This window comes from Eulemur rufifrons, chromosome 3 (genome assembly GCF_041146395.1).
Source record: "Eulemur rufifrons isolate Redbay chromosome 3, OSU_ERuf_1, whole genome shotgun sequence".
NCBI lineage: Eukaryota > Metazoa > Chordata > Mammalia > Primates > Lemuridae > Eulemur > Eulemur rufifrons.
In genome coordinates, this window is record NC_090985.1 from 4,788,220 (window position 1) to 4,813,734 (window position 25,515).

Here is a 25,515-nt window from a genome sequence, read left to right on the forward strand (position 1 = left end):
ACGATCTGGCCACCGGGCCGAGCAAGTGTTCCATGCTAGGCCCATCGTGGTTTTTCCCTGGGACTTTCCAAATGGAAATTAAGAGAAGAGGCTCCCCCTTGATGACGCTATGAAATGTGAAGCCAGGAGCTATTGGAGGACATTGTTTCCTACTGAGCAGTGCAAAGCAAACCAAGAGAACAAAAGATGGCACCACCGAGAAGGAAAGATGGAGAAAGAGTCCTGGTTTCATTTGTACCAGAAGCCAACGTACCCATGTCCTTCCTTTAGTCTGGTTATGTCAGCCAGGATATGCTGAGCCACAAATTCCAACTAGCTTAGACTGGCTTCATGTCACTTGCAGTACAAAGAATCCTCACCTATACAATCAGGAAAATTATCTGAAAAAACACACAAAAATTTGTGACATCTCACTAAACTCAAAAAAGTGAAATGAGGCTGGCCTGGTGGCTCATGCCGGTAATCCCAGCACTCTGGGAGGCAGAGACGAGAGGATCCTTTGAGCTCAGGAGTTCGAGACCAGCCTGAACAAGAGAGAGAACCCATCTCTACCGAAAATAGAAACTCAGCCAGGTGTCTCTCCTCCTGCCCCCATGTACATGTAGTCCTAGCTACCTGGGAGGCTGAGGCAGGAGATTGCTTGTGCCCAGGAGTTTGAGGTTGCTGTGAGCTATGACAACGCAATTGTACTCTACCTCGGCAATAGAGCAAGACTCTGCCTCAAAAAACAAAACAAAAAAAAAGTAAAATGAAAAATACAGAAATACCAAAGTACAGTTTTGATATAATAAGAAATACGTATTCTGGTTTTATTCCACAGTTCCTGGCTCACAGCTTATCTTTTGTTGTAATACTTGGCCTTTTGTCCTAAAACAGCTCTGCAGCAGCTCCAGGCCAATCAAGGTGAGAGAAGTGTCTTCTTATTCCTAACAAGCCCTTTCAACCACACCTGAGTTTATGTTAATGAGGTAATTTAGGGAAAGCCCCCTAGACAACCAGAGGATGAGGGGACTGGTTGCCAAGGGAACCAACCATGTGATTAAAGGGTTGGAATTTGAACACCCTCCCCCCGGAGGAGAGGAGAGGGGTTGAAAGTTGAGTTGGTCACCAGTGGCCACTGATTTAATTAATCATGCCTATGTAATCAGTCCTCCAGGAAAATCCAAAACGATGGGTTCAGGGAGCTTCCAGGTTTGTGAACAAGAACACATTCATGAGACAGAAGGATGCTGCACCCAACTCTATGGGGACAGAAGCTCCTGTGCTTGGGAGCCTTCCAGACCCTGCCGTATGTATGTCCTTCATTGGCTATTCATTTGTATCCTTAATATATACTTTGAAATAAACTGGTAATTTAGGAAGTGAACTGTTTTCCTAGGTTCCATGAGCCACTCTAACAAATTATAAAACTCAAGAAGGGGATCACAAAAACCTCCAATGTGTAGTCAAGTCAGACAGAAATCGTGGGTAACCTGGGGACCTACTACTTGTGACAGGCATCTCAAGTGGGGGGCAGTTTTGTGGGACTGAACCCTTAACCTGTGCCATCTGCACTAATTACAATGTCAGAATTGAATTGATTGCTAGGACACCCAGTTGGTGTCTGCAGAAAACTGCAAAATTGCTTTGTGTGGGAGAAACTCCCACATATCCGGCAGCAGAAGTGAAGTACTGAGAATGATTTGAGTACAGAAAGAAAAAGTTAGTTTTTCCTATATAATCATCATTAATAACATGGACTCAGAAAACAGGCTATGTGGGTTTTGAATCCAAGTGCTGCCACTTTAGACCTGCCTACTTTTCTCAGTTTTGTTGTCCTTAAAAAGTGAAGTTTTAAGGCAACACCAAGCCCACTGGTTGTCATAAGGATTAAATTAGTTAATACACACAAAGTACTTAGAACACTACCTGGTTTTAGTTAATAATGAACAGCCAACATACGATAGCTTAATTGTTATATCAATCTTAGTTGATCGGTGACCTATGTTTTAATAAGATAAGGTGTCACAAGCTAGATGACAACAGGTGTCAAGCTGATCATGGAAAAGGGTGTTTGTCCCACACAATCATGAGTGATCTCCACACTCAGCAGTGCACCATCAAATCCAGAAGAGCTTTGATTTGTAATGACAGGATAACTTCTTCAGGTGTTATCTGAAGAACAAGGGGAAGCCACTTCGGCAGCCTCAGACCGCATCCAGGAATTCACCAAGGCTAGGCAGTGTCAGCCACCAGCACACTCTTCCAGCCCCAGAATGTCCATCCTTTCTCTGCTGACCTCCTTCAACTCTCTGGGTTCTCAGAGCCACAGTGAAACAGCCAGGAGGACAAAAGCCATCCCGGAGCACACCACAGGGACCTCTCCAGCCTCTGAGCATGCATGGCCTTAAGAGTTGGAACCCTGCACCTCATCTCAGTCCTGGCTTTTTGTTTTTGTTTTTCGAATGGAATGCCACAAACACAAAAATCTGAGGGCATTTCATCCAGACATAAAATACCTCCTCTAGGCCGGGCGTGGTGGCTCACGCCTGTAATCCTAGCTCTCTGGGAGGCCGAGGCGGGTGGATTGCTCAAGGTCAGGAGTTCGAGACCAGCCTGAGCAAGAGCGAGACCCCGTCTCTACTAAAAATAGAAAGAAATTATATGGACAACTAAAAATATATATAGAAAAAAAAAAAATTAGCCGGGCATGGTGGCGCATGCCTGTAGTCCCAGCTACTCGGGAGGCTGAGGCAATAGGATCGCTTAAGCCCAGGAGTTTGAGGTTGCTGTGAGCTAAGCTGACGCCACGGCACTCACTCTAGCCTGGGCAACAGAGTGAGACTCTGTCTCAAAAAAAAAAAAATAAATAAAATACCTCCTCTTACAGTTACCTACTTCATTCTTAGAGCTCTATCTTCATCAAGGATCTTGGTTAATTCTGCTGAGTAAGTCAGGGAGGAACCCTCAGCAGAGCTTTGGCAAGGAAACCACACCAAGTCCAGAGGTTACCGAGTCCCTGGAAGTGAGTGCCTGAGGCATCCAGGTTGTGAAGCACAGGATGAAGCTGGAGAGGGGCTGAAAGCCCACCAGGCGGGCTTTGTAGGCCAAAGAAAGGAGTCCAAATTTGGCAGTGGGGAGTCACAGGAGGTTCTAGACATGGGAATGGCACAGTCATGGTTGCATGTGCTCTCCCTGCTCCTCCTCTGAACCTCTGCGTGCAGGGTAGAGATCTCTTGGACCTCCCCGCATGTGGGTTTTGGTTATCCGGGAACTAGAGAAATGAGGTCTGAAGACATGTTGTTCAGAAGAACAGAGAAGGTGAGATAAAAATTCCAGAAAATGTCCTCATGGGAGAGAAAAACAAGGCACATTATTTGAGCAATCTGGTTCTACAGTAGTTGAAAATGTAAGAACGGGAAGGGCTGGAGCGAAGCCCTCATTGCCACCATGTAGAAACCACTGACCCCAAGGCAACCTGGTGAGGAGCCAGGGCCCAGTGTAAGGGCCGTGCTCGGAGGTCCTTCCAGGGCCTGGCTAGGGGACAGGCACGCTGCTCCGATGAGCCAGTGCCTGCACCCTGGGAGAACAAGTTCAATTCATGACAGCCTGACCAGAGACCACCTCCAGCCAGCCTACATTATTTCACTCCAGCAGGAACTGAGCACAGCAAGCAAAGCTCGCCCTATGAACAACTGAACCTACACCAAAACCCTGTGATTACCCAAGAGATTCACCATGGGATCTGAAGCTGTCCTGCGTTGTAGAAACATTCTTGGCCTCTGAAGGCAAACATAGCTTTTGGCAGTAAAAACAGGTTTTTGGGTTTACAACCAGAAAACCAGGGCAGTGCTGTTTATTTTTCCATTATCGGTACATTCAGCAGCACTGAAAGGATGATAACACAGCTTCTTCACTGACCCAATGGTCAGAAAACACCATTCTGTTTAATAAGCAAAGAGAAACAAGAAAAGTCTGTCACTTTTACGGTACATTAGAAGGATCTTCCCACACCTTCTCTCACATCCACATTTCACACGAGGAACTGTGGCTCACAGACAAGTTACATGGTTTGTCCCAGCTCACATGGCTAAGCAAGTACCAAAGCCAAAGCCACACTTTGAACCCAAGTTTTCTGCTTCCGATTCCCCTGCCCTCTTTGACTATAGCACAGCAATGGTGTGTTCAGATTGCTGAACAGGTATTACAGAATCAAGGCGCGGGGGAGACACATACAATTATTAGAGGCAAGCCTGTCCCCTAGTGAGTTTATCATCTCAAAAGGGAGCCCACATCTTACTCATCTTCACATTACCGGCAAATGTCCAGTGCAGTTCCTCGCCCACAGTAAGCACTAAATATGTGTTGAATAAATAAGGCAACATTTTATTGCTCAATAAAGAATCAGTGACCTCCTTATCATGAAAATGTACAAAACTACAATTCTCTGTGTAGATGGATAACTGACAAGAGAATGCCTGTAATGGAGTTTAAGTGAGACAAAGACGACTAAAACACTTCCTAACTCATAGTCTATGAAACTAATCTCACTAAAGATTAATGTCTAATGGAAGCACTGATTTTTGTCAATATTGAAATGAGCATATGTTTGCTTATAAAGTCAACTATCACTTATCACCACAGAGGCATGCTGAGCCTTTTGGGTTTTCTTTAGACAGTGTCTCCCTCTGTCACCTGGGCTAGAGTACAGTGGCATCATCATAGCGCACAGCAACCTCAAACTCCTGGGCTTGAGCAATCCGCCTGCCTGAGCCTTCCGAGTAGCTGGGACTACAGGCATGCATCACCATGCTTGGCTAATTTTCTCTATCTTTTCTTTTTTGTAAAGATAGGGTCTCGCTCTTGCTCAGGCTGGTATAGAACTCCTGGCCCCAAGCAATCCTCCCACCTTGGCCTCCCAAAGTGCTAGGATTACAGGTGTGACACCGCGCACAGCCATTTTGAGCCTCTTGGTAACACTGTTGGTCTACAGGGCCAGGCTGATGCGAGACCTGCCCTCTTCATCCAAGGCAGGGCTTTACTATCGTTCACTCTACATAGAAATTTTGGCTTTTCAAGACCCTGTTTCTTAACTCTAGAATAACAAAGACACATGGCATAATGACTTGGGGAGGAAAAGGGAACATTTCCTGCTTTTATCTAAAAAATGTTAGGACAGCAAAGGAAGCTGATCACATATGCCATGAATGACTAAGTAAATACTTTAGGTTTCACTGCGTGTCAACTCCAACTCTGAATGTACACTTACAAACTAAGAAGAGAAAACAGGTATCCGTACTTGTCTTTGAAATGAAAACAGAGCCACTTAGCAATCATCAAGAAACTTCGCTAATGACATCCAAGCTGAGAAATTCCAGGTATTCAATTTCTTTACTGCTTCTGATACAGTAAAACTGCTTGATGAGAGTGCATTTGGTAGTGGATTATCAGAACTTATGAACATTCGTGTCACTAAAGTTGGTATACAACGCCCCACTGCTAAATTTGATTGGCTTAAAAAATGAAAGAATATACAGTTATGTACTGCATGATGACATTTTGGCCAACAAAGGTCAACATATATGATGGTGGTGCTTAAGATTATAATGGAGCTGAAAAATTCCTGTCGCCTAGTGGCATCGTAGCCATCATAAAATTCTAGGGCAAGACATTACTCACGTGTTTGTGGTGATGCTGGTGTAAACAAACCTGTGCTGCTGGTCGTATGAAAGTATAGCACATACAATTAAGTTTCATATGTAATACGTGAGAATGATAGTAAATGACTATGTTACTGGTTTATAAATTTACTATACTTTTTATCACTACAGTGTACTCCACTTATTAAAAAGTTCACTGTAAAACAGGCTCAGGCAGGTCCTTCAGGAACTAGTCCAGAAGAAGGCATTGTTAACATAGGAGTTGTGTTTTAAGCTAAGTGTTACTATAAAAGGGTCAAAAAGTTAAAAATATTTAAAAGTTCATAAACTTAAAAAGTTACAGTAGGCTCAGGTTAATTTATCATTGAAGAAAGAAAACTGTTTTAATAAATTTAGTATAGCCTAAGTGACCAGTGTTTATAAAGTCAACAGCAGTGTACAGTAATGTCCTAGACCTTCACATTCACTCACTGACTCACCCAAAGCAACTTCCAGTTTTGCAAGCTCCATTCATGGTAAGTGCCCAACACAGGTGTGCCATCTTTTATCTTTTATGGTGCATTTTTCCTGTACCGTTTCTATGTTTAGATACACAAATATTTATCATTCTGTTCCAACTGCATACAGTATTCCGTACAGTAACATGCTGTACAGGCTTGTACCCAGGAGTAACAGAGCACACCATACAGCCTCAGCGTGCAGTAGGCTATGAAATGTTTGTGTAAGTACACTATGATGTCTGCACAATGACAAAATCGCCTAACAATGCATTTCTCAGAATGTAGTCCTGTCATTAAGCAACCCATTACTATAAAGAAAATAAAATTTAAATGTATGAATGAATACTTAACTATTATATATCTGGATGGATAAAGCCTTGAGCTTAAAAGCAAACCAAAGTTGTCAATGTAAGAGAAAAGGGATACAATTATAAAATCAAACATACTCAAATAAGACACTGAATTATTAAATCTAAATTGAAAAGTAATATCAATACATAGTTCTGGGAGGTTTTGATGTGTATATTTTTCAGATTTATTCACTAAAATGGCCCGAAAACAATGTCAATCCTCAACTAATGAGTACCTGTCGTACCCAAATTATAGTTTCCAACACTATTTCCCACTAAGAGGAATCAGGGCACCTTGGAGAAAAGGCCCATGCCTGAGCCTGGGACAACTAGTTGTGCTTTCAAAGATTAATAGGATCATGTTGAAAGCACATAAGAGTCAATATGAAGGAGCCCAACTAGCCAAAGTTGTCTTATAAAAAAAAAAAAGACTGTAATAGACCCATCCAAACACCCAATGAAAATCCCTATGTCCACAACTAAATTGAACAACAGTGAAATCCAGAAAAAAATCCATCATGTTCTTTACCATCTGAGGCAGCAAACTCCTTACCTTTAAAATTGTTAACTGAAGGAAAAAATGTATTATTTATCCTGACTCTCCAATAAGAACTATATTTAATATAACCCCAACTGATGAAGGAAACTTCTACTTTATAGAACACCAACTACTGCATGTAGAAATGTAACTGAATTAGGAAACATCCTTCATTAACTCTAATCAGAACTATTATTTTATTTTATTTATTTATTTATTTATTTTGAGACAGAATCTCGCTCTCTTGCCCTGGCTAGAGTGCCCTGGCGTCAGCCTTGCTCACAGCAACCTCAAACTCCTGGGCTCAAGTGATCCTACTGCCTCAGCCTCCCGAGTAGCGGGGACTACAGGCATGCGCCACCAGGCCTGGCTAATTTTTCTATATATATTTTTAGCTGTCCATGTAATTTCTTTCTATTTTTAGTAGAGACGGGGTCTCGCTCTTGCTCAGGCTGGTCTCGAACTCCTGAGCTCAAACGATCCACCTGCCTCGGCCTCCCAGAGTGCTAGCATTACAGGCGTGAGCCACTGCGCTCGGCCAGAACTGTTATTTTAGATAAGAATTATCAATTAATACTAAGAGAATAAGAAGAAAAGATAAGCCTCACGTGAGTAGCCTATGGTGAAGTGAACATTTGTATAGTGCCAAATGCCACACAGATCCCTTTCTGGTCATAGGAGGGGGACCTAATCATCCAGCAGTGGAAGGATCAGACTGTCATCATCCTAACTCAATGGCCAATCTCAGCATCCGTAATGGCCAATCAGATACTGCATGTCTTCTCAGGTGATTCTTGAATCACCAACGATGTATTCTAGCCAAACTCCTGAAGTTGAATCCACGTTAGACACAACTTCCAGTTATGGGAAATATGGCAGAAAGAGGGAATGCCAAATGACACAACAGAAAACAAGGTGGGGCACAACTGCTCAGGCCTCTTTAACAAGTCTGTGTCTTTAAAAGTGGGGGCGTGAGGTGCCAGACTAAAAGAAATGTAAGAGTCATAAGCAGATGCAATGCAGGGGACATTTCTGGAATCAGGGGATATTGGTATACTAAGATATAGATATTAGCTAAGATTTCTAAAAAGACTGAAATAGAAATGTGCAGATTGTTGGCTGAAAAAAGTACACTGCAAAGCAGTATGTACTTATGGTGGTTCCTCAAAAAATTAAAAACGGTATTAGCACACGATTCAGCAATTCCACTCTAGGTACATACCCAAAAGAACTGAAAGCAGGCACTCGAGAACATACATCCTCCCCTGTTCACAGCCGCATTATTCATAATACTGAAAGCAACCCACGTGTCCATCAATGGATGAATAGATGAACAAAATGTGGTATAGAAATACAATGCAATATTATTCAGCTTTAAAAAGGAAGGAAATTCTGACACATGCTACAACACAGATGAGCCTTGAGGACATTATGCTAAATGAAATAAGCCAGTCACAAGAGGACAAATACAGTGATACCTCAAATAACTAAAAGTAGATCTACCATTTGATCCAGCAATCCCATTACTCAGCATCTACCCAAAGGAAAAAAAGACATTCTATAAAAAAGACATCTGAACTTCAATGTTTATAGCAGCACAATTCACAGTCACAAAGATGTGGAAACAACCCAAGTGCCCATCAATACATGAGCAAATTAATAAAATGTGGCATATGTATACCATGGAGTACTACTCAGCCATAAAAAAGTGATGACCTACCAATTGTATTACCCTGGATTGAGCTGGGGCCCATTCTTCTAAGTGAAGTTATCACAAGAATCAAAAAACAAACACATGTACTCACCATTAAATCGGTACTAACTGATCAACACTATGGTGCACATATAGGAAGTAACATTCACAGGGCGTCAGGCAGGTGGGCGGGAAGAGGGGATGGGTAAATCCACACCTAACGGATGCACTGTGTGCTGTCTGGGGGATGGGCACGCTTGCTGGGAGGTGCAAGGGCAATTTATGTAACCAAAGCGTTTGTATCCCCGTAATACTCTGATTTGAAAAAAAAAAAAAGAGGACAAATACAGTGTAGGATTCCACTTATATGACACACCTAGATAATCAAATTCCTACAGACAGAAAGGAGAAGAGTGGTTGCCAGGGGCAGGGAGGAGGAGATGAGGAGTTATTGTTTAATGGGTACAGAGTTTCAGTTTTGGAAGATGAAAATGTTCTGGAGATAGATAGTGGTGATGGTTGCACAATATGAATGTACTTAATGCAACTGAACTGTACACTTTTAAATTATTAAAACCGGTGGACACAGTGGCTCACATCTGTAATCCCAGTGCTTCGGAAGGCCAAGGCAGAAGGATCGCTTGAAGCCAGGAGTTCAAGACCAGCCTGGGCAACAAAGCAAGGCCCTATCTCTACCAAAAGTTTAAAAATCAGCTGGGTGTGGTGGCATGTGCCTGTAGTCCTAGCTACTCAGTAGGCTCAGGCAGGAGGATCACCTGAGCATAGAAGTTGGAGGATGCAGTGAGCTATGATTGCACCAGTACACTCCAGGCTAGGTGAGAAAGCAAGAACCTATCTCTCAAAAAAAAAAAAATTAAAATCATAAATTTTACGTTATGCATATTTTACTACAATTTTTAAAAAACAGTATGTACTATATGATCTAATTTCAGTGAAAATGTGCATGAATACACATGTATATGCACATAGAAAAAAATCTGGAAACATACAAATATGTTACAATCAATGATCTCAAGGGGATAAAAACTATTTCAGAATTTGCAAATCTTCTACATGGCGTATATGCTGCTTCTTAAATAAAAGATATTTTATAAATCGAATGAAAAACAAAATTATGACTGCTAGATTTAATTGGATAAAAATATAAAATATATACAATTTTTTTAAATAATACAGCCAATAAAAAGAAAAAGCTCATTAAAGAAAATGGATTTGCAATATGCACAAGAGATCAAAACTTAACTTCCAAACATATTAGAAAGTCCTTATAAATTTTTTAACTCTAAAACCCAAATACAAAAATAGGCAACACACATTGACAACTCACAGAAGAGAAAGTTCAAGTGTCCAAAACATGTTTGAGGGGAAAAAGATAATAAACAATTAGTGAAATAAATTCAAGCTAAAATACCACCTCTCACGATCAGATTGTCAAAGGGGACAAAAGCACTCTCACACATGCTCCTATGAGATTAAAATGTGGGTGGGGGGGTAATTTAACAACATGATGAGCTTTTAAACGTTAATAGTCACTCTTCCATACAGGATTTCAAAAAAAGAAAAAAGATTAACAGTCAACAATACTATGAACTACAGACACATAAAACATGGATCAATCTCAAAAATGTAATACTGAGTGGCAGAAGTCTTAAATAAAAGATTATATACTATAAACTCCACTATATTAAGTTCTAGAACATGCAAACCTAATCTACAGTGGGAAAAAATCAGAAAGGTGGCTGCAGGAACGCCAGGGAGAGACTGCCTGATAAGGAGCATGATGGAACTTTCTGGTGTGATAATGTTCTATACCTTGACAGAAGTTTGGATTACACAGATATATGTATGCATTTGTCAAAACTCAGCAAATGTACACTAAATGCTTGTGCATTTCACTGTATGTAAATTTTACCTCAAAAGAGAAAAACTCTAAACAAATATTGACCTCTAATTAATGATATGCGTGCTGAAAATATTTAAGGGGAACTATAGTGATATCTGCAATTACTTCAAAATGGTTTTTTTTTAATTTGTTTTAGTATTTTATTTATTTATTATTTTTAATGTTTCTGCCGATACAGGGACAATTACTTCAAAATGTAGCAAACAAAAAGAAGATGGATAGACAGAGGATGCACGGATGGACACTTGTGATAAGGCAAGTATAATAAAATGCTAACGTAAAACACAGGCATTGGGTACACAAGGGTACACTGTGAAATTCCGTCAAGATTGCTGTATGTTTGAGATTTTTCAAAACAAAATGTTAAAAACAGTGAACAGCCACCTGGTAGCCTTCTGGAATGCTGGAACCGGTCTCTCTTGATTTCGGTGGCAGTCACATGGGGACATACATAGGTAAAATTCATCAAGCTGTACCCCTAGGGATTCTGTACACTTTGCTGACTGCACAAGTCAATAAAAAAGTGTTTTAAATAAACAGCAATCAGAATAGGACTTGAAAGTGAGTATAATTAACACCCTCAAGGAGATAAGGGAGTCTGCTGCAACCATAGAACATGAAGAAGTAGTTATGAAAAGAGAACCATAAATCTTGAACACAAAGAAACTGTCAAATTTAAAAGCTCACTGGGCTAAAGAGCCAAGTAGACCTTGAGGACTGAATTAATGAGTTAAAAGACTGACCTAAAACATCCTCCCAGAAGTGAGCGCACAGAGGGGAAGTAAAAGAAAAGTGAAGAGACATGAAGGACAGGTCTAAATGCTGTCTTCTGGAGGGAGGTGCAGAAGAACAGCAATGAGAAAACATAAGGGAATAACACTTGAAGAAATATGGCTAAATGTTTCCTAAAACTAACGAACAAAACTGTTTAAAAAATAATTGTTAATTACACTTCCTTAAGACAATCTACCAGGATGGAAGGAAACACACCACCATTTTATAAGAAGTTACCTCCTGCTTGTGCAATTTCAGTGATCCTTGTTCTTTTCTATACTTTTCAAGTTTTCTATAATGAACATGACGTTTACAATCAGGAAGAGTAAAAGCTGACTTTTATCAAATGAACCCAGAACCAAACGATGAGAAAGCCTCTTTAAAAAACTCCCTTTCTCTCCTCTGACTTCTACCCTATGCTGTGACAGCAAACCTGTTTCTGTAAGTGGCCACCACAAACTTGGACAAGTTGTTCATTCTCTGAATGTCTGCTTCTTTATGTCTTAAACAGGAAAAATAAAATCCCTCCTTTCTACCTCACAGGGCTTTGGGAAACATCAAATAAGATGATGTATAAAAATGGTATCCAGCCTTGTGGCTTGTGTGGCAGGTTATCACAGTCCTAAGCTGGCAAACCGCAACCTCTGAGTCACCCTCCACTCGCCCCACCAATTTCCCAACCCAGTCTGTGTCCAGCCTGTCAGTTTTTCCTTCACTCATTCCCTCCTTTCCCAAACCACAGCGCTAAATTACTTATACCTCGAGCTTCAATTCAGTGCCAGTAGAATTAAAAAAAAAAAAGAAAAGAAAAGAAAAGAAAAAAGAAAGAAAGAAAGAAAGAGGAATAAGTTAGTTATACCTGCTCACACCTACTGTCTGAACCACTGCAACAGGCCCTGGATAGTGCCCACCTCTAGCTGCCCCTTACCCACTCACTGCAATTTCTGCCTGTGACCTAATCTGCATAAAATACGAAAGTGAAAAGCCTTTGGAAGTTCTCTGAGGTTACAGCATGGACTTCAAATATCCTCAACCTGGCTTTCAGGCCTTCTCTCCTATCTTTCCTCACCTTCCTCACAGTCTAAACAAACACTCCCACCCTTTCCCTTAGCTGGGATAACTTCTCCAGAACCTCCCAGTGTCCTTAGCCCTTGTCAAACCCTTCCCTCCCTTCCTCTCTCTGGGCCTATGACCAATCCAGACCACGCTACTGACCCTCCCACTGGCACCTCCATCACTTCCAGGTCAGAGACGACTCCCACCTTTCCAGAAAGGACTAATTGTTCCTTCAGGGCAGGGCAGGGCATATTCCTCCAATATCCTCAATATAAAGTACTCACATTAGCCTGTTAACCATTTTAAGTCCTTAAAATAAAATTTCTTTCCTTAACAGAATTTTATAATAATTATTTCTTTGGTTTTCTTTACAGCTTTAACATCTATGTTTATGTGTGTATTATGTATATTCCTATACACTGTTTACTTAATCTTTTCATTTAATCTTTTTCTTAAATCTGTTTATTTAATCTTTAAATAAAAAGAATCATACTTTATAAATTCTTCTCTAATGTTTTCCTTCTCTAAACATGAAGTTTTGGAGATCGATCTAGGTTGACACCTAGAACTAGAATTCATTCATTTTCACAGGTGTAAAGTACTCCTTTCTTAGAGCATATCACAGCTTGGTCATCCATTACGGTGTTAATGGACATTTGGGTTTTACAGGAAACTTTGCAATTAAAATCAATGCTGTTCTCAACATTCTAGGACGTGTTTCCAGTATAGATGTGTAAGAGTTTCTAGGAGTGAAATCGCTAGGTCACAGGGCAACATGTTCAACTCTACTTGGTAATGACAATGGTTCCCTGCCCGCCCAGTGGAATTAATCCCTGGTGGAATTAATTTACACTTCTACCTACTGTTGGGGAATTCCTCAAAATACTGTCAGGCTTTTAAATGTTTGCCAATTTGGTGGGTATAAAATGTTACTTCCTTGTGCCTTTTATTGGCATTTTCCCAATGAGGTTGAACATCTTTGGGTAGAGTTATTAGCCATTTGGTTTCCTCTTCAGTGACGTGCCTGCCCAAATCTTTGCCCATTTTGCAACTGGACTGTCATTTTCTTATTGACTTGTAGCAGTTCTATATATATTCTGAATACTAATCCTTGATTGGGATTATGCATTGCAAATATCTTTTTCCAGTGTCTGGCTTTCCTTTTCATTCTCTTTTGATGAGAAGGTCTTTATTTAACATAGTTAAATTTATCAATTCTTTACTTTATAGTAAAGTACTTTATACCTTGTGTAACTTGCTTATTCAGTCCTTCCCTACCCAGAGGTCTTGATATTTCTATTTCCTTTTAATAAAAAAAGTATTAAAATAACCTTCAAAAAACTTATACAGTAAATCATCAATAAGAACATGAAAAAGTACTCAAAGTCATTAACCATCAAGGACATGCAAATCTGGTGTTAGCCACCAGAATGGCTAACGTGAAAATACTAACACCTGCTTTGGGAAAACACCCCTCAGACCAAGGTTTCTGCTAAACTCCACAGCAATCAACACAGAACAGGCCTTCTGTGACAAAATCTGGGGCTTTTCCCCACACACTAAGCAGCGGACACTTAGCTGGAAGTCCTCTAATTCAGCAGTCCCCAACCTTTTTGGCACCAAGGACCAGTTTCATGGAAAACAATTTTTCCACGGATGGGGGTGGGGGAGCAGAACTCAGGCAGTGATGCGAGTAATGGGGAAGGACTGTAAATACAGATGACACAGATGAGAGGCTCAGCTGCCACTCACCTCCTGCTGTGAGGCCAGTTCCTAAGTTTCATGACAGTGATGGGCAGCTGCCTTCCTAACAGGCCGCTTCCTAACAGGCCATGGTCTGGTACTGGGCCCAGGGTTGGGGACCACAGTTCTAATTCAACTCTGACACTATCTACGCTGACATAGTGTCAGATCCCATAGAGGGAGGGCTCAGTTCCGAAGATGTGTCACTCCACCCCACCGCCATTCCCACCCTGACACCAGGGGCGAGTCCAGATCTCTGGAGCTTCTGACCCACCAGCTTCAAGTTGGGGTTGCCATGACCCCCTCCCTCTTTGGGTTCCATTAATTTGCTGGAGCAGTTCACAGAACTCAGGGAAACAGTTACATTTACCGATTTAGTATAACAGGTATCACAAAGGATGCAGATGAAGAGATGTGCAGGGCAAGGTATGGGGGAAGTGGGGGCAGAGCTTCTATGCCCTCCCTGGGCACACCACCCTCCAGAAACCTTCTGGTGTTCAGCTACCCACCCAGTCCTCTTGGGTTTCTATGGAGGCTTCATTGCATAGGCATCATTGACAACTGTGTAGAAATGTGATCGGACAAAAAGCGCACGATCTAAATCCAGCAAGGCCTGTCCAGATTCTTCCTGGCCTTCCATCCTCCAGGGTATGGGGCAGGACCCTCTCGGGAATGAGGGCCTTCTGAGCCACAATCAGATTAGAATCATGTCTTGAGCAGGAGAAAGGAAGACAGGAGAAGGTTAGATAGAAGGACACTGTTTCCTGAGGCCTAAAGCACCCAACATTATAACAAGGACTCTGAGAGTTATGAAGCTCCACAGGAACTGTGGATGAAAATCAACATAGATATCCTAACACTACAATACTGAATGATGACAAGGATGTGGAGCAACCCAACTTTTATTGTATTAATACACTGTTGGTATGAGTGTATTACTGTATAACCATTTTGAGAAATGGTCAAGCAGTTTCTTAAAAAACTAAACATATACCTATCCTATGACCCAGTAATTCCACTTCCTTGTATTTACCCAAGAGAAATGAAAGCCTATGTCTACAAAACAATTTATCCTAGGATATTCAAAGTAGCTTAAGTCAAATAGCAAAAAGTTAGAAATGGCCTTAGTATCCATCAGCAAGAGAATGGAAAAGTTAATTGTGATTTATTCATATAATAGGATACTACTTAGCAAGAAAAAAGAACAAACTATGGACTTACACAGAGTCCAAAAACACAAAGAGATCTGTGTTAAAAAATAAGCAGACATATTTAAGCCAGGTCTGCCTTTGAGGAAGGTTTATAAAACACTTTCACACAGATTACTTTAAGTGATCTTCACCAAACCTCAGGTAATCTAGCCTCATTTTACACTTGAGAAAACTCAGGACCAGGACTTGCCAAACACACAGCCAACGCCTGATGGAGCTGGATCTAAAAGGCGTGTCTCCCACCTCAGTGCAAACCAGACCCAACCCTGCTTAGCTCCGGAGATCAGATGAGATTGGGCACATTCAAAGTGGTATGGCTGTAGATGACCTAGTTGTTGGGGTTTTTGTTTGCTGTTTTTTCTTTTGTTTTGTTTTTTGAGACAGAGGCTCGCTCTGTAACCCTGCTAGAGTCCAGTGGCAGCATTGTAGCTCACTGTAACCTCAAACTCCTGGGCTCAAGCAATCCTTCCGCCTCGGGATCCCACAGTGCTAGGATTACAGGGATGAGCCACTGCATCTAAAAGACACGTCTTCTGGCCCCTCCTGTATTCTTTCAACAGCACCTCCCTGGGGAACTTCCATCAACTCCAAACATTTGAAGACAACATGGGAACTGCCATTGTGCCATCAGCCCTTTGGGCTGTCCCACTGGCAGAGAGAGAGGAGCTGAAGCAGCTGCTGTACTAATAGGACATGAAAGGGAGACACACACAGGGAAAGAGGATGAATTCAACAGACCCAAGGTGTGTTTCCAACCCATACAGAACAAAAACACTGGCAAGCCCCTCATCCCCGAGTTCTTTGAGGTCATCCTCAAAGTTTGGGAAATCTGCAACATCCTTCCTGTCTGTGTGGACAGGCAAACCACATATGACGCCTGTAGCTCAGAAACTGTAATACAAAACTTGTCAAAACAGGTCTCTGACATTATATTCTACCACTCCTCCTACCACAGCAGAACAAAAGTAGAACAGAAGGAAGGGGCCCAGGAACATTGCTCAACCCCAACTTGGCTAAATTTAGCTTTACTAATTACTCCACAGATTAATCACTGGCTTAAGGGTATTAGAGCTTTTTGTTAAAATACATACAACACACTCCAACAATTTTGTTAAATTTAACAAGGTGAGATAGACCCAAGAAACATGAATAAAAGCCCTTTCAGCCTTAGAGACCTGTGTATTTATCCCAATGTATACTGAGTGTGCCAAGCGCTTTGAGAACTGTAATAATACTAAGATTATTTGAGAACTGTAATAATAGAGTCCTTGCCCTCAAGCAGCCAATAATTCAGCAGAAAGTTCAAGATACAAATCCTAGGCCCACAAGGGTCACAGGGGACTGTCCTAAGAGCAGAGAAAAGAGCACAAGTCCAACGAGAGGCTCAAGAAAGCATTCAAGGTGGACGCCTTTTTCGGCCTCCACCCATCTGCACCCAGATGCTCAAAATAAATAAATAAATAAATAAAGCAAGCATTCAACTGGAACTTGAATAACTCTAGGAGGAGAGGTACATGCAGAACTGAGGTGGGGGAGCTCTAGGCAAAGGTCAATGGAAAGAGCTAGCTCCTGGGGAGCTCCTGGCTAAGGAAGGCTGCCTAGAGCCTGAGCAGGAGGAAGGGGAAGGGAAAGAGACTCCCAGGGGATGCCCTGCCAACTCATTTCAGACAGCAAACAGGACAGCTGGAGGTGTCACAACATGCCTGACTTCAGGAGTCAACTGGGACAGAGCTGAAGATGGCTGAAACTTCCACAAACACAGGAACCTAAGGTAGGACGGTAACCAACTTCCTCAGGAAGACAAAATCCAGATAATGCAGATTCAGGATACCTGCTTAAATAAAACCCAGGTGACCTCAGACATCCACAGCTTAGCAGAAGGCCAGAGAATGGGAAATGTAACAGCCATAGGTAGCTAACAGAGAACCACCACCCACGGGGTGAGAGTCAGGACCAAGGGAGTTGAATCTCAGCTTAATTATATGACCTTGGGTGAGTTTCTAACCTCGGGTGTCTTATCTGCAAAAGGGAATGATAACGGCCACCTCACAGGGTTACAAGGATTACATGAGATATGATCTGTCAGGCATCCAGTGCAATGCTTGTGACATAAGGGCATTCAAGAAATGGTGGGTGTTCCTAACATGAACAGTCTGCTCTCTAAGAACCTGAGAGTCCGTCTCGGCCTACAGCCTCGCCGCACTGTAAGAAACCAGGATAAAGCCTCTGACCGTGGGCGAGACTGAGGGCTTACTCATGTCCTCAGGAACGTCTCCCTCTGTCCTTTCATTTTTTCTTTTGTTTTAATTTTTAAAAATATTCTGTCCTTTAAGGCAGTTTAGGTTATTCTGAGCTGTCTGCTTCACATCATGAACCCTCCCTAGTAAAGAACACAATCCAAATGGGCAAGCCAAGGAAAACCAGTGTCAAAAGCCACTGGACAGGAAACATTTGTGCCAGAAGGGACCACAGGCCCCATCACATCACAACCGTCGCTTCAGCAAGGAGAGGGTCAAGCTGGCCGGGGCAAGTCTGAGCTGAGAGAATTGTGACATAATGTCTATCTTAAGACTCACACTTAAAAGTTATGGTGGCAATGATAGCAAGTACTAAAAAAAATAATACAAATGCAAAGTATTTTTATATATAATACAAATTCAAGAAAATGTAAAAAGAAATAACTTTATAGCTCGGCCTAGCAAGACAGGAAGATTCTATGCACCGAAAGGCGTAAGAACACAATGATCAGGGAACTCACCACCCCTGAGCTCCGGAGGTAAACTACAGTCGCTATGACAGGAGCAGAAAGTTCGGCCTCATTTTCTCAACTTCACTTTCAGACGGAAACCGTCAGTAATTTCATATAAACTAGCAAGGGTCAGAGACCCCTAGTGGAGGGGCAAAAAATTCAGTCAGATCACAGACAAAGGGAAAACTGTTTTACTTTACAAAAATATGAAATTTTGATCAATCCACTTGGTAAATTAAGAACAGGCAAGAAATTTTATTCCGTAGCTAAGAAACACTAAGAAACCTTGGTTGACTGTGACGGCCAGTTCAGCCAGTTGTGTGCAGGAAGGTGCTAGAAAGAAAGAGCGAGGAGGAAGCCGGGAAGAGGGCAGAAGGGGGTAAAGAGCAAAGCAAAGCAGATGGAAGGAATAAATGACAGGCAAAGCCAATCGAGACTGACAAATGGGAAAGCCTCTGAGAGGATCTTACCTGAGTGGGGGAGGCAGTAACACCTGGTTAGAGGTTAGTGTGTGGCAGCACTATTATCTGTCACCTGCTCTGTCCTGCCCACCCAGCTGCACTAATCCTTAACTCTTCCTAGGGAAAGCTACTCAGCTCACCAGGGTGGAAATATATTATTACCACCTACAGTGCTCTGAAAAGCAATAAGCAGAGACTCTTCCACAAAACCAAGTCCACTCTTAGCAGCCTCTAATCTAGTTAAAACTTGCTTCTTCTCCTACTTTACAAAACCTGGGTGGATTTTCCACTTCTACAGCCTGGTTCATGCAATTCTCAAATGCAGCCAATGTTTATGGAAGGCCTTCTGTGCACCAGGCCTGGGGGATACAGCAGTGAACAAAACAGAGGCCATGGCCACCTCACAGAGCTGATCAGCCAGAGGGCTGTAGCAATCAGCGTGAAATGGGCTTTTGCGGAACACGAGGGAGGGTGAGCACAGGGTCCCCCTTAACACCACCTGAAAATCTCCCAAGGACAACTCAAGTCCTAGCTAAGGAAAGGGGAAGTGGGGTAAAAAGACTGACAAGAAAATACTGAAATGTTACAGTTAAAACTCACACTGATTAAAAATAAACAAAACTGTAAGTGTTCAAACTGAACACAGCATTCATTATCTGTAACCACACAGACTATAACTCCTGAATTGAACAAACAGCCAGAGAGGATTTTTACTAATACTTAAATCAGTTCATACAGACAACCTAGCCTAAGGCACTACAAGATTCTAAAGTACCTCTGCAATCAATAAGAAGCAAATTACATTTTGTTTTTACTGTTAAGTATATTTCTTCTACTTTGAATATTGGTAGCTCACATAAGGAATCAGGTTTTGGCATGTGGCCTGCCTCAAGAAAAAGACTTCATAATCAAAAAGTTTAGGAAATGCTGCACACTCCAAACAGCAATTACAGATTCACAAAGCATTTTAAGAAATTTAAGGCCGGGCGCGGTGGCTCACGCCTGTAATCCTAGCACTCTGGGAGGCCGAGGTGGGCGGATCGTTCGAGCTCAGGAGTTCGAGACCAGCCTGAGCAAGAGCGAGACCCCACCTCTACTAAAAATAGAAAGAAATTATATAGACAGCTAAAAATATATATAGAAAAAATTAGCCGGGCATGGTGGTGCATGCCTGTAGTCCCAGCTACTCGGGAGGCTGAGACAGGAGGATCGCTTGAGCTCAGGAGTTTGAGGTTGCTGTGAGCTAGGCTGACGCCACGGCACTCACTCTAGCCTGGGCAACAGAGTGAGACTCTGTCTCAAAAAAAAAAAAAAAAAAAAAAAAAAAAAAGAAATTTAAGTTCTCTGACAAGTCCTGGATGAAAGTACTCTGACGAATGTAGTTGGAGCCAGTATAGGTTATCTAGTATTCCTTATCCCAAATGCTCGGGACCAGAAGGGTTTCAGATTTCAGAATTTGTTTTTTACTTTGGAATATTTGTGTTATACTTAACCAGGTCAGCATCCCTAATGTGAAAATCCAAAATCTGAAATGCACTGGTGAGCATTTCCTTTGAGCATCATGTCAGCGCTCAACAAGTTTCAGAGTGTGGAACATTTTGGATTTCCAATTTTCAGATTAGGAATGTTCAACCTGTATTTCCCAAACTTACTTGACCATGGAACTCTTCTTTCAGGTAATACTGATTAACAATCCACAAATTCCTCCATGGAACACATGTGGGACACGCTGCAGCGTAGGGCACACAGGGCTTAATTTCAAAACACAATTAATTATCAGTCTCCCAAGCATTCGGATGAACTGGTGTTTATTATACGCTACAGGACAATAAAAACTCCCCCCCCCCCGCCGTGAATTTCTTGTTGAAATTCAAAGATATACGGACTTGCTGCATTTTAAGAGTTTCTTTAATGAACTAAAATTGGATCTTGAAAGGTTCATATAAGCTAAAATTAATTTTATAATAACTTGCTTTTGATAAATTGCTGGAAGTTTATCTTCTCTAAACACTAATTTCTAGAGTATATTTAATATCTTATAAGATTCATTCCTTTAAACAAAAAATAATGAACTAAAAAAATGCTGATATTTACCTCTGCTCTATTCTCTGCTACACCTAAAGACAAATATCTGTAGCTGAGATGTGCTATCAATATGTACAGTTCATGAATAACAAGTATTATTCTGTTGTTATAATTTATAATTTGACTCCTGCTCTGAAAATACTAATATCTTAAACCCTCTATTGGAGGCTTTATGACATCAAATTACAATGACTAAAAATGTCTCAGCATTCAGTTCACACAAAAAATGAACATTGGCCAGGCGCGGTGGCTCACACCTGTAATCCTAGCACTCTGGGAGGCTGAGGCAGGTGGATCGCTCAAGGTCAGGAGTTCGAGACCAGCCTGAGCAAGAGCAAGACTCTACTAAAAATAGAAGGAAATAATCTGGCCAACTAAAATATATATAGAAAATATTAGCCAGGCATGGTGGCGCATGCCTGTAGTCCCAGCTACTCGGGAGGCTGAGGCAGTAGGATTGCCTAAGCCCAGGAGTTTGAGGTTGCTGTAAGCTAGGCTGACGCCACAGCACTCACTCTAGCCAGGGTAACAAAGCGAGACTCTCTCTCAAAAAAAAAAAAAAAAAAAAAAGAACATTTATTTAGCATGCCACTGCACTGGCACTGTAAGTATGAATCTGTTTTGGGGCCCCAACACAAGGCAATGGTCTGCCACTGTGGCGGAATACGTGACGCAGGGACTCTTAGCAGTAGGCACTGTGGGTAGCAGAAGAGCAAGGTGCCGCACTCGGAGGCTTACAAGACAGCCAGGTGAATTTCAGGACGCCTCGCCCACTGCAAAAAGGCCCGTAAGACACACACGGGCCTCGTACTAAAAGGGCTCCTTTGATAATCTAAAACTGTAATACTACTTAATGCAAAGAAACCAATGTTAGATTTGCGTCAAACACTTGAAAGCTTGAAAGTTGCCACATTCAACTTTGCCTACAAAATGCTTTTGTTTTTTCCTAAGCGAGGCAGGCTTAATGCATGAGCTTTACACGGATACTAAGAGCAGCCTGGGTTAACAGCCTACACCACCACTTTCTTCAAAGATTCCACAGGAGAAGGAATTCAACTTGTGACAGTTAGAGCGAAGCTGAGTTTTCACTTAGGGTGTGAGAGGAGTGGGGAAATCACTCCAACTGTGTTTTGCAACACTGAAAAAGACTGTTCCCTTGCGTATGGAAAAGTATCATGATGACTGCTAGAACCTTCAAACAGGAAGTAGATCAAGCTGTATCCCTCAAACTTCCCAGGTTTAGCAGTCCCTGGAAAGCAAGAAACATCAAGAAAATTTGGCAAATTAAGTCTTTTGAAAATTGATGTTGAGAGGGATGATAGTCAACAATCTGCAGCCATGCACGCGAGGTGCTTTACTTTTTACCAGTTTAATAAAACATAAACCTACACATGAGTTTGAGCTTTAAAATTTTAAATCGGAGAACTGGAAAGCAAACCAATTTTGCCTTTTTCGCTTTCTTTTAGAAAACCTTAACAAAGACTGAGCCCAGAAACTTTGACAAAACATAAGCCAAGGCAAGATGCCCTGGAGAACAAGCGCAATTCAAAAAAGTGACAGTAACAGTTACAAAATGTCCAGTAAGACTGCTGAATAAAAGGCTTCTTTCTGCTGAGCGCTTCAAACATCGCCTTTCGGAGACTGTTTTCTGATTACACGCGCTTTAAATACGGAATGCATGCCAATAACCGTGACCTCCACTACACCTGCAGCAAAGCAGAGCTCCCCTTCCAGATTCCACCTCTGCAGCCCCCGAGAACATGGAAAACTGCAGCTGCGTGTGCAAAGCCGACACGGGGCGAACGGTGGCGGGGTCCAGTGCCCAGGCTCACGGGGCCAGCTGTCCTTCCCTTGCTACCAGGGAACGCAAAGAACAAAGTGCACGCTGATGTCGCATTTCAGGGAGCGCCAGGAGACCCTGGGGGTTCCTCTGCACCGCTGGCTCTTTGACAGGGAACTCACTCAAGAGCCACCTCAGGCTCACTGCAGCCCTGCTGCTTGGGCGTCCGAAGTGTACCCGGAACCGACCCCGGGCTCGGCCACCGTCCTAACCGCGAGCCTGCCGTGCAGCGTCCCCGGGATGGCGTCTGTCCTCTGCACGCTGCCCGGCCAGAAGGGCGGCGGGCGTCTGTGGAAGCCGCCCAAAGGGGCCGAGAGGGCACCGCGGCCAGGCCGGGAGTCCCGCCCGGCCCCCGCGGGAAAGCTGCCCGCGTCTCGCCGCGGACCAGGGGCCCCAGCCCGCCCGGCGCCCCTTACCTTCTTCCCGCTGCCGTCGCGAGGCTCGAACTCCGCTAGGCTGGCGCCGCGGGCCGGGCGCAGGGCGGTCATCTTCTGGCCCTGTGTGAGGCACGGCCGGCCGGACGGCGGCGGCGGCGCCGCGGGCCCCGGGGCGACCTCGGCCTCCTTGCCGCCTTGGTACACCGCCCGGCCCTCGGAAATGTGGGTGCTCGGGGCGCAACCCATGCCGGCGGCGGCGCCGCGGACACGCTGGCGGGCAGCCGCGATCCGGTCAGCAGACGGCCAGCCCGGCGCCTCAGCGCCGCCTGAAGGGCGGCGGTGCGAGCACGGTTCTGGCGTCAGGAGGCGCCGCCACTCTTACCGCGCTGCGGGCGCGGAGCTGAGGAGGGGGCGCTGGGGCGGGCGGCGACCCGCGGCCGCCCCTCCAAACGTGCCCTTCCTGAGGTGGCCGCCGCGGACGCCTCCCTCACTTCGCCGCGCTCGCCACGGCCGCGCCGCGCTTCCGGGGAATGGCGGGGCTGAGACTTGCGCTCCGCTCCCCGGAGCCGGGGAGTCCACGCTGCGCGAGCGACCCCCAGGGGAGGGAGCTCCCGGCCTCGCCCGGCCCCGGCCCCGGCCCCGCCCCGGCTCCGCCACCGCCCCGGCTCCGACTCCACCTCACGGCGGACACCCACGCGGCCCCGCCTACTGGGCCGCCGCCCTCGAGGAAGCGGCCCCGGGCAGAGCCGCCCGCGTGGGGACGACGCTGGCCTAGACGCTCCCGCCGTCCGGGCCTGGAGGCGCGCAGCCCTGAGGAGCCGTCGGGGCGGCCCGGCCATGTCCGCTGGAGCAGGGAGGGGAGCTCCTGGGCTGCCCTGGCCTGGGGCCACGCCACTGAGCAGCATGGAAGCGGCTACGTGCATACAGCGGGTCGCGGGAGTGCAGCTCCCTCTCAGCGATCTGGGCCCGGTCCTGCCTGCGACTGGCCCACGCTCTACCCCCAGCGGTGACCTCTGGGGAGCGCAGGCCTCAATGCAAAACAGCTGGCGCCCCCGCCTCCTGGCGCCCCCTGCGACTGAGCATGCGTGGCCAGGGACAAGGGCGCTTGGCCAGGTCGCCCAGAGAAGTAAAGGGACTTGCCCAGGGACACACAGCCTCCTCTGGCGCGGGGCCGCCAGACCTCAGGGATTGAATCCAGGCTCTGTAACTTAGTAGCTACGTGACCTCGCTCTGGTCACTGTGTCTGAGCCTCGGAGCTGTCACCTATACAAGGCGGGTGCAAGGACCGCCCTGCCGGTGTCAGCGAGGACCAGGTGCTCCAGTCCCGGGCCGGGGTGCGGTGTCTTTGCGGGGAGCCGCGCCTTGGGCTCCGAGGCGTCTGGGCGGCTGCGGAGTTAGGCTTCCTGACAGGCTTGGGGGCACCTGCCCTCCTCCTTGGAGACCCCAAAGGCACCTTCCTGGCAGGAGCAGGACCTGGGGAGGGGGCTGGAGCCTGTGAGCACCCTTGGACAGGGCGGCCTCAAACACCACCACCAGCTTGCTGTGTGAGCTCAGGCCAGTCACTTAAGGTCTCTGTGGCTGGGGCTGCTCCCCTTCAGCTAGAGGGCCCATGACCCCGGAACAGGCCACCTGGGACCCCTGCCAGCCCTCCTGCCCTCCCTGGGCTTCCTGTCTGCAGGACCCTGGCCCGGGCGCGGCCTGCCCCTTCCCTTCCTCTGCTGTGGTCCCCACCTTTCCCAGCGAGGCCAGGAGCAACCCCGAGAGGCCTTGGCTCCTGGTCCAGGCCTGGCTACTGTAAAGACCCGCAGGCATGCCCCAGGCTGGAGTCCCTGCTTAGCGCTGGGACAGGCTCAGGAGCCAGGTCCCCTGTGGCAGCCCAGCACCCCTTCCCCGGGGGTGCAGACCAGGAGGTTCCCCAGGGCGGCAGAGCAAAACCCAGGGACTCCAGAGCGGTTCTGAGCGAGTTGCCCGCCTTAGCAGCCAAACTGGCCCAAACCACTGGCACGTGGCTCCAGGATTTAAGCACATTAAGCAATAATAATATTTATGCCTCTGCCTTATACAGGCACCACCTGCTCCATGAAGACGTCTTGGAAAACACAGGAAAGGTGATTAACATCACCCCTTATTCCACCGAAATTATAGGGTCTTCCCCGCCTTTGATCTGCAGTTTTAGGAGGTAATTTTCCATGTAGAATCTGGATCCCCGGGAATAAAGGATAATTGGTGGCGAAAATGCTTTGAAGCACCAGAGTCCAAGGCCGCCCAAAGCAGCATCTCCTCCACGCCCTGGGAGAAGTGCGGCCTTGAGGACTGGGCGCTGGCCTTGCCGCCCCTGGGGCTCCAGCCTGCTCCAGCCCTCTGGGCTGTCCTCTTGCAGGCAGGCCCTCCCCGTTCCACCTCCCCTTGAAAGTCCTGGGGCCAGGCACTGATGAGGAGGGTGGGGACTAGGGCTGGCATGAAAAACCAGCCCGCCCTGCCCCCCAGCAGGCTGGTGCCCTTGGGGTAGGCTGGGCCATCAGGAGCTGGTCCTTTGCCCTCTCTGTTCCCAAAAAGCTGTGTTGCTTGATCGCCA

General features: G+C 45.0%; 1 protein-coding gene across 1 annotated transcript in view; it reads right to left on the bottom strand.

Moving 5' to 3' along the window:
* LOC138381927 (sodium/nucleoside cotransporter 1-like) overlaps positions 1 to 22,444 on the bottom strand; it is an 88,804-nt gene extending 66,360 nt beyond the window's left edge. The window contains exon 1 of the mRNA XM_069466575.1: positions 22,430 to 22,444. The gene's annotated coding sequence lies outside the window, so the exon portion shown is untranslated. The remainder of the gene's footprint in view (positions 1 to 22,429) is intronic.
* Between the last annotated feature and the right edge of the window lie 3,071 nt (positions 22,445 to 25,515).